This window comes from Triticum dicoccoides, chromosome 6B, assembly GCF_002162155.2.
Source record: "Triticum dicoccoides isolate Atlit2015 ecotype Zavitan chromosome 6B, WEW_v2.0, whole genome shotgun sequence".
Lineage (NCBI taxonomy): Eukaryota > Viridiplantae > Streptophyta > Magnoliopsida > Poales > Poaceae > Triticum > Triticum dicoccoides.
Window position 1 is genome coordinate 226,510,462 of NC_041391.1, and position 9,275 is coordinate 226,519,736.

Below are 9,275 nucleotides of genomic sequence, written 5' to 3' on the forward strand. Positions count from 1 at the left end.
GGTCAACAATGGGGGAAGAACACGAGCTCAAAGGATAAGGTTCAATGGGGAAGAAGACCCCCTTTTATAGGTGGGGGAAAATCCAACCATTATGCTCACAGCCCGCACAGTGTTACTACTGCTCCAAGGAGCGGTACTACCGCTAGGGTGGTAGTACCCCTTTGAAAAACAACAGCGAGGAGTCAAAAGGCCAGGAGGCAAAAGGCCAATAGAACCTCCGGAGCGGTACTACCACTCTTCCTCACGGTACTACCGCTCGACCTCACGGTACTACCACAAATGGTAGCGGTACTACTGCTTGCGAGCGGTACTAAAAAAATACTTCCGTGCCTACCTCTGACGAGCAAAACATGAGATTTTGGTCCAGAGCGGTACTACCGCTCAGGAGCCGCGGTAGTACAGCTCTGGAGCGGTACTACTGCTCAGGATCCGCGTTAGTACTGCTCTGGAGCGGTAGTAAAAAATTACATCCGCTCTAGTCGCGGTAGTACCGCTGCAGCCTTTACCAAAACAGCCACAACTTCTGCAAACGGACTCCGAATTCAATGAAACCAAGTTTGTTGGAAAGCTAACGACATGGGCTAACACAATCTTGATAGAAATATCAATAATAAGCAAGTGAGAAAAGGCCCATAAGAAAATGATGAGAACCCTTCCTCGGATAAGACCGGTAAAACCTTCAACACCGAAAACATCATAGAAGACGGATGCGAACTCTGTTTTCGATGAACTCAAGCTTGTCATCAAGATGACCATAAGCTCTAAGACTCACAAAGAGAACCAAACAAGAACCAAGAAACATGATGCAAGGATGCAGTGGTTTGAGCTCTCTACTAACGATACGATCAAGCTACCAACTTGAGAGGCCCCCTTGATAGTACGGCAAACGATCCTATAACCCGGTCTCCCAACTACCACCATGGGACTGGTAAAATTGAAAACCTATCAAGGGCAAACCTTTGCCTTGCACATGGTCCACTTGAGCTAGATGATGACGATCTTGACTCCCTCAAGTTGGACCACCTTTCTTGATTGCGTTGGCTCGATGAAGACTAGATGATTTCTCCCCCATAGTACACTATGGGTGAGCCACTCTTCGGCACATCTTCACAAGTCCATTGACACCACAATGGACGGCAAGCTTCAAGCACTTGATCTCTTTGTCATGCTCCACTTGAACTTGCACATGGCAATATTGATGATGATCACCAGTTGATGTCATCCTCTCCATGGGTTGAGTGATATCTTTCTCTTGACGCAAGCCCATGAACACACACCTAACCCCACATAGAACTCTCACATAGACCATGGGTTAGTACACAAAGCACAATGGACAATGCTTACCATACCATGGGATCACTTGACCCCTCTAAGTACATCTTCTATGCTTTGTGAGTTGATCAACTTGATTCACTCTTGACTTAGTCTTGATCAACCTTGAATCTTTCCAACTCTCTTCATTTGGATGATGTCTTGAAGGTAAACATGAATGATCAGACAATCTTCTTCTTCAAGACATGCTTGCAATAAGCACAACACTCACATAACCAATCTTTGGATAATTCCTTAATAGTACCTTGGTCAACACATAAACTCCTTGAAACCAACACATGGACTTCAAGAAGAGCCTATGGACAAATCCTTCCTCTATAACTCAATGCAACCATTAGTCCATAGAGAGTGTCATCAATTACCAAAACCACACATGGGGGCACCTCATGTCCTTTCACCAGCTCTATGGCCCATTTGGCCACTCGGCCTGAAGCGTCTCGGCTTCCAATGATCTCAGCAAGCGGAGCAGTGCAGACAACAGTAATTGGGTGTTCTTGAAAGTAAGGCTTCAGCTTCTTGGCGGAAAAGTGCACACCATAGCACATCTTCTGATAGTGGGGGTAGTTTTGCTTGGAGGCGGACAACACTTCACTCAGGTAATACACCAGCCTCTGGACTGGCAGTGCTCTACCCTCCTCCTTGCGCTGCACCACTACGACTATGTTGACCACCCGACTGGTGACGGCGATGTAGAGGAACATGGGCTATTTATCAGTCGGAGTCGCCAGGATAGGCGGAGTGGTCAACATCTTCTTGAGCTGGAGAAAAGCTTCGTTCGCCTTGTCGTTCCACTCGAAAAAGTGGTTTTCTTCATGAGTTGGTACAGGGGGAGAGCCTTCTCGCCCAGCCGACTGATGAAACGGCTGATGGACGCCAAGCAGCCGGTAAATTTCTGCACGTCCAGCAGTCGGGTGGACACCTCCATCTTCTTGATGGCCTTGATCTTCACAGGGTTGCACTCTATGTCGTGCTCTGAGACCAGGAAGCCGAGAAGTTGGCCGGCTAGTACTACAAAGATGCATTTCTCTGGGTTGAGCTTGATTTGAAATCGGCACAAGTTTTCAAATGTCTCCTTGAGGTCTTCTAGCAGCGTGCCATGCTTCTCTGTCTTCACCACCACATCGTCCACGTAAACATGGGCATTTCTGCCGAGTTGCTTGAGGAGACAGTTCTGCATGCAACGCTGAAACGTGGCGCCGACATTTCTGAAGCCGAACGTCATGATCAGGCAGCAGAAGGCTCCGAATGGCGTGATGAAGGCGGTCTTCAGCCTATCGGCCGGGTTCATCTTGATCTGATGATACCCTGAGTATGCATCCAGAAAACTCAACAGCTCGCATCCGGCTGTGGAGTATATCACTTGGTCAATTCTTGGCAGAGCAAAGGGATCTCTGGGGCAAGCTTTGTTGAGGCTGGTATAATCAATACACACGCGCCACTGCTTATTCTTCTTCAGCACAAGAGCTGGGTTGGCCAACCATTCTGGGAAGAATACTTCCATGATAAACCCGGTTGCTAGAAGCCGGGCTATCTCTTCCCCAACAACTCTACTCTTTTCTTCTGACAGGCGGCGCAAGGGCTGCCTGACCGGCTTGGCGTCAGGTCGGACATCTAACTTGTGCTCGGCGAAATCCGTCGGAACACCCGGCATGTCTTTGGGATACCATGCAAATATGTCCCGATTCTCACAGAGGAAATCGATGATCTCGCTTTCCTATTTGCTATCAAGGCTTGCACCTATGACGGCGTGCCTCTTCGGGTGTTCTGGGTCCAAGGGTATCTTCTTTGTTTCCTTCGCCGGCTTGAACGAGCCCTCAACTTCCGTCTCCTTGGGGGTAGGTGACATTTCCGGCTTCTTGCCTGCCATCGCCACAACCCGGTCAAGGAGCCGCTTTTCAGCTGCAATCACAAGGGACTCGGCCAGCCGGCTGCTGTCTGCTGTGCAGGCGGACGACTTCTTGTAGTCTCTGACTATGGTCAGGATTCCCTTGGTGGTCGGCATCTTCATCTTGAGGTAAGCATAGTGGGGGACCGCCATGAATTTGGCCAGAGCAGTCCGGCCAAGTAGCGCATGGTAGGGGCTCTCAAGGTCCACCACCTCAAACCAGACTGGCTCTCGGCAGAAATGATCTTTGTCTCCGAAGAGAATGCCAATTTGGGTCTTGCCGATTGGTGAGCAGGAAAGGCCTGGAACTATGCCATAGAATACAGTCCGACTGGGGTGAAGCTGCTTCTGCTTGATTCCCAGTTTCTCCATTGTGTCACGGTACAGGATATTGATGCTGCTGCTGCCATCTATCAGGACTCGGGAGAAACGAGCTGCCTGCCTCTCTGTTGCGAAGGTGGCATCTAAGACCAGGGCATAAGAACCAGGGGAGGGCATCACCTCCGGGTGGTCAGCCCTGCTCCAACTGATGGGCTTCTCAGACCAATGCATGAACTCTGGGGTATCTGATGCCACTGCATGTACTTCTGGCTATTGCAGCCGTCTGCTGCGCCTGTCGTCGGCCACACTGGTGAACACGACGTAAGCTCCATGCTCTTCTGGATACTCATCTTGTATGGCGCAGACTGGCCGAACCGCCAGCTGCTGGGGCGGAGGAGGCGGCGGGCCGGCAGGCGGAGGAGGCAGGAGTCCATCTCCCTTGGCGATTCTGGTGAGCCAATGGCACTTCTGAGCGGTGTGATTGGATGACTTCGCACCACTATGGAACTTGTAGGGTGCATCAAGGGTCTGCTCGTACGAGAAGGCGGGCAACCAATTGGGCTTGCCGCCCTTCTGACACTTGGGCGGGGGCTGTCCTTCCGGCTGCTGGTCCTCGACTGTAGCCACCTGCCGGCTGGTGGAAGCCGGCTGTGTGGCCTTGTGCTTGTTGTTGCTTGGTTGCTATTGCCGACTGGTATCACCAGCCGGAGTCCGAGGAGCCTGAGGAGCCACCTTGCCGGTTGCATCGACTTGGATCTCTGCCTTCATGAAGGAGTCGGCCATGGCGTATTTGTCGGCGATGATCAGCAGTTTGTCGAGGGTCGCTGGCTCGTCGTAGAGAAGCCAGTGCTTGAGGAGGGTGCCTTCTCGGCACCCAGCGGTGAAGTATTCGATGGCCTGCACCTTGTGCACGCCTTCGTAGGAGTTGCGCAGCTTGACCCAACGCGTGAGATAGTCGCGAGTCGATTCGCTGGGCCCTTGGACGCACAAGGAGAGTTGACGGGGCTTGGGAGGCCGCTTGTACGTGCTGGTGAAGTTGTGGATGAAGGCTTCGGTGAAATCGACCCAGTTGTTGATGCTGGCGGGGCTTCAGGCTGTTAAGCCACGTCCTGGCTGTGCCCTCGAGCATGAGCGGGACGTACTTCACAGCTACACGCTTGTTGCCGTTCGCTATGCTGGCGGCCGTGGAGTAGTCGACTAGCCAGTCATCCGGCTTCACGGAGCCGGTATACTTGGGCGTATCTCTTAGGAGCGTGAACCCTCGAGGGAAAGGCTCATCTCGGATTCGCGGGCCGAAATAGGGCAGGCCCAACGCGTCTTCTTCTTCTAGCGCCAGGGATCGGTTGAGGCGGTCGATCCGATGGCGCGCGTCGTTCTCTCCGACTCCTTCTCGGCGGCCAAGGCGGTCGCCGAGTGTCGGGTGCATGACAGGCGGCTGAGTGGGATGCCTTTCTCCGCGGGGCGGAGGAGGAGGCGGGTCGCCTCACCTCTCCACAGCTCGGGGGCGGCCGTCTGCGTCACGCTCGATTGAGAGGTGAGTCCAACTGTGGCTAGCAGCTGGCTCATTGCCTCTTCTACTGCGAGCGCCACCAGTCGGTGTCCGGGATGTCGCGCCATGATCCTGGCGAGGGGGCGGTTCATCATTCCATCGGATGGGCGCTTCGGCGCGGCAGCCGGCTTCATGCTGGTCGGCGGCCGCGTCAAGGAGCTGCTGGACGCACTCTGTCATGTGGCGATGCTCGTCGCCCTCGTACTTGTCCAGCTCATCTGTTATTGCCTGGGCAGCTCGGATGTTCTCTGCAGGCGTGGCGTAGACGGGACGATCCGTCCCAAACATGCTGGCGATGGTCGCGCCATGCTGCCGGATCGAGCCGATGCGGCTAGGCCCCTCAGGAGCCGGCGTGCCGCCGATGGCTCGGTCCATCTCGCGCCGGTAGGCTTCCGAGGGGCGTCGCATGCTGGCCAGTCGGTTGGCGCTTTCGACGAGCTGGACGCGGCGTGCTTCCAGTGTCTCAGCGTCTGCGTCTTCTGGGATGGGCGCTGACAACTCTCGCAGTGCCGCATCGAGTGGGTCTCGAACGCCTCCGTCCGAGTGCTCTCCACTGTTGATGACAAGCACCTCCGTGACGGTGCTCCCGCCGCTGTGCTCGCGAGGATGCTGCTCGTTGTAGACCACCATGTTGATGGGGAACGCGTCAAGCGACGCCGTGTCGGAGTTGACAATTATCGGGTCGGTGGAGCCAATAGACTCCAAGTCCACAACAGACTTGCTGGTGACGTGGAGCTGGTCGAGGAGGCTGACAAGGCCGCTCTCGGGGCAGTCGGTGCCCGCATCGGATGCAGGCTCATCGGAGAGGCGGATCTCGCCGACAAGGTCGGCGAGGCAGCTTGCCCCACAGGCGATCTCCGCGCCGTGCAGCGCGTCGAGGCTAACACCGTCGGGCGTGCTGGGCTGGCAGCACTCGCCAGGAAGGAACAAGCTTCCCGTCCAGAACAGGTCTCCGGATGACGGTGCACCTCGCCACACGGTGGGCGCCAAATGTCGGGGGTTGGGTGCGACATATGCCAAAGGATGGCTTATCATGGTGGGAGCGAGTAGAACGTCACTGGTGCCTGGAAGCGGGATGAGGCGTAGACACAAACGCCGGCGCACTTTACCCAGGTTCGGGGCTCTCCTAGGAGATAACAGCCCTAGTCCTGCTCTGTGGGGGCTCCGCATGATCACTAAGGCACTAGTGAGTACAAAGGTGCTCCTTGAGCTATGTGCTAGAGGTAGAAGGAGGCAGGGCTAGCTCTCTTCTTCCTCTAGATGTGAGGCTAGTTCTAACAGGTTGGGAACCCTTTGCATGGGAGCCCTGGGGGGTTTATATAGGCCTACCCCCAGGGGTAAAATGTTAAGTTGGCCGGGTGCAGGACCCGACTGTCAGTGTCTCTGGTCACCGGCTTCTTCGCCGGCAGCTGGGGCCCGCCGCCTGGTAGGCCCCTCCGACCGGTCTGGTACGGAGCCGACAGGCCGCTCCCGCCGCTGGCGGGTCTGGTTGGTGGCTGATCACTGTAGCTGTGATGCTAATGACGAAGTCTTGGTCAGGGGAGCGTGGCTACAATCCCGCCGCCTGGTGGGAGATCACTGTAGCCACTCGCGCCCCATCTGGTTAATGGTGCACGAGCCTGGAGGGAGGAACTGGCCGCCTGCTGGAAGTCGGCCTCCCTTAGGTCCGGCTAGTCTGGCTTCCACCGTCTTCCGGGCTCTCACTGCCTGGTACGGCCCACCGCCTGCAGGCCGTACCGACAGGCCGTCGTGGGAACAGGGCTCCGCCTTTCAGGAATGACGTCAAGAGGGAAGTGGCAACAGTGCCGCGTCGTGCGAAGATCTCTGCCTGTACGGGGCACTGTAGCCACACCAAGCCCAGGATTCGGGGGGTGAGGGTCTACACTGTGGCCTCACCCTGTCTTGTCCTCTTGATGAGGGGCGCAGACTCTGAGGGCGCCGGGTGGCCGCCTGCTAGAAGCCGGCCTCTACGGAGGCCGTCTGCTAGGATTCGGCCTTTGTTGGTGCCGTCTGCTGATGCTCGGCCATCTTCGGACAGCCGGCCGTTGAGCTAGCCGGCCACCGGAAGGCGGCGCTTCAGTCTGGAGTGTCGTGGAGCAAAACCGGCCCAAAGTCTTGAAAGGCTCAGGGACTCGGGTTAGGCTACCCGTGGCCCATTACTCCAACAAAGAACATGTTATTTAAGCCTCTCCCTCATAAGTATTATAAGTATCACTATTGTGTCATATTCAATTGCCTAGGGACAATCTTTTTCATTGTTCTCCAAAAGTTTATTCTTTGTTATTCTTTCACTAAAACAACTAACTCTTTATTTTCATGCAAAACTATCTTTTTATTATCGTAAAGTAGTTTATTTCTTGTTCCAGGTAAAGTGAATGTTTGTGTGCATAGAGTTGTATTGATGGTCGATAGAACTTGAGAGAATAATAATTCTATTTTTAGCTCCTTGTTGGGTTCGATGGTGCCTGCAAGCAAAACAAGGTTATGTAGCACTTTCGTGGAAATATCCCAATTAGTTATCATCCCAACGAAGAGCAGATGAAAGTATTTATATTGGCGCTTCTGTCACACACAAGGTGTCACATTTATTGTGTGAAGTTACTGCTTGAGCTTCTGCGAATATTGTTACTATCCTAGTGGACGAATAAACCAGAGTGACAAGGATGAAAGGTTTATAGTAACGACAGTAAAAACTCTTAAAAATAAATAACATAAATAAAAGTGGAAGTAGAGTTGCATTTCCTGTTAGGCGTGGAGAGAATTCAGTTCACGGTAAGAATGTATCAAGTGTGCCAGTGCGACGGCAATACCAGTTACCTTGTGTTATACTCATAGTATTTGATATGTGTGTTCTGTAGGCGAATCACGCTAAAGTTATGAAATTCCTCCTCGTGGGATTACATTCTATTCTATGGTCCTGCTTTGCTGTTGCCACAGAGTGGTCGTCTCCATAATTAAGGTCCTTGGACCGGAACCAAGCATTAAGTTTCATGAATCAAAGTTATCTCATATTGTCTTTGGTCCTCATAGATATATACTCTAAACAATATGTGTTACTGATACGTCTCCAACGTATCTATAATTTTTGATTGTTCCATGCTGTTATATTATCATTCTTGGATGTTTACAATCATTTTGTAGCAATTTTATATCATTTTTTGGACTAACCTATTGGCATAGTTGAAGGAAATATGCCGTAGAGGCAATAATAAAGGTGTTATTTTATATTTCCTTATTCACGATAAAGCTTTATTATTCATGCTAGAATTATATTGATCGGAAACTTAAATACATATGTGAATACTTAAACAAATACCGTGTCCCTAGTAAGCCTCTACTAGACTAGCTCATTGATCAAAGATGGTTAAGGTTTCCTAACCATGGACATGTGTTGTCATTTGATAACGGGGTCACATCATTCTCCCGTTAGCTTAGCATAGCATAATGATCATCCAGTTTTATTGCTATTGCTTTCTCCGTGTCAAATACATATTCCTTCGACTATGAGATTATGCAACTCCCGGATACCGGAGGAATACCTTGTGTGCTATTAAACATCACAACGTAACTAGGTGATCATAAAGATGCTCTACAGGTATCTCTGAAGGTGTTTGTTGAGTGTGCATAGATCGAGATTAGGATTTGTCACTCTGAGTATTGGAGAGGTATCTCTGGGCCCTCTCGGTAATACACATCATAAGCTTGCAAGCAAATGACTAACACTACTGGAATCAGGGAATTTGCCATCAGTCAGTTCTTTGCCATTGGCTAGCTGACGGCAAAGAACGTCTGTGCCGTCCGCTTACAAAAAGCAGACGACAAAGAACTGGTTGATAGCAAAGATACTATTTGCCATCAGCCAGTTCTTTGCCGTCAGCTAGCCGATGACAAAGATTCTTTGTCGCCGGCTAGCAGACGACAAAGAGCTGGGTGGGGTCCAGTGGACGACACTGCTGTAATAGCCCACCGCCCCACCTCTTTCCCGTCCGCTAGCCGATGGCAAACCATCTTTGTCGAATGCTAGCGGATGACAAAGAGGTTAATACCTAATGGCTAATAACGGCGCATCCCCACACCTCTCTCTCTTCTCTCTATCTCCTCCCCCGACCCAACTGCGTCGCGCCCCCGACCCCCACCGCGCCCCGCTGCAGCCCCGCCCCCGACTGCGCCCCCGCCGCTGCCTCGCCC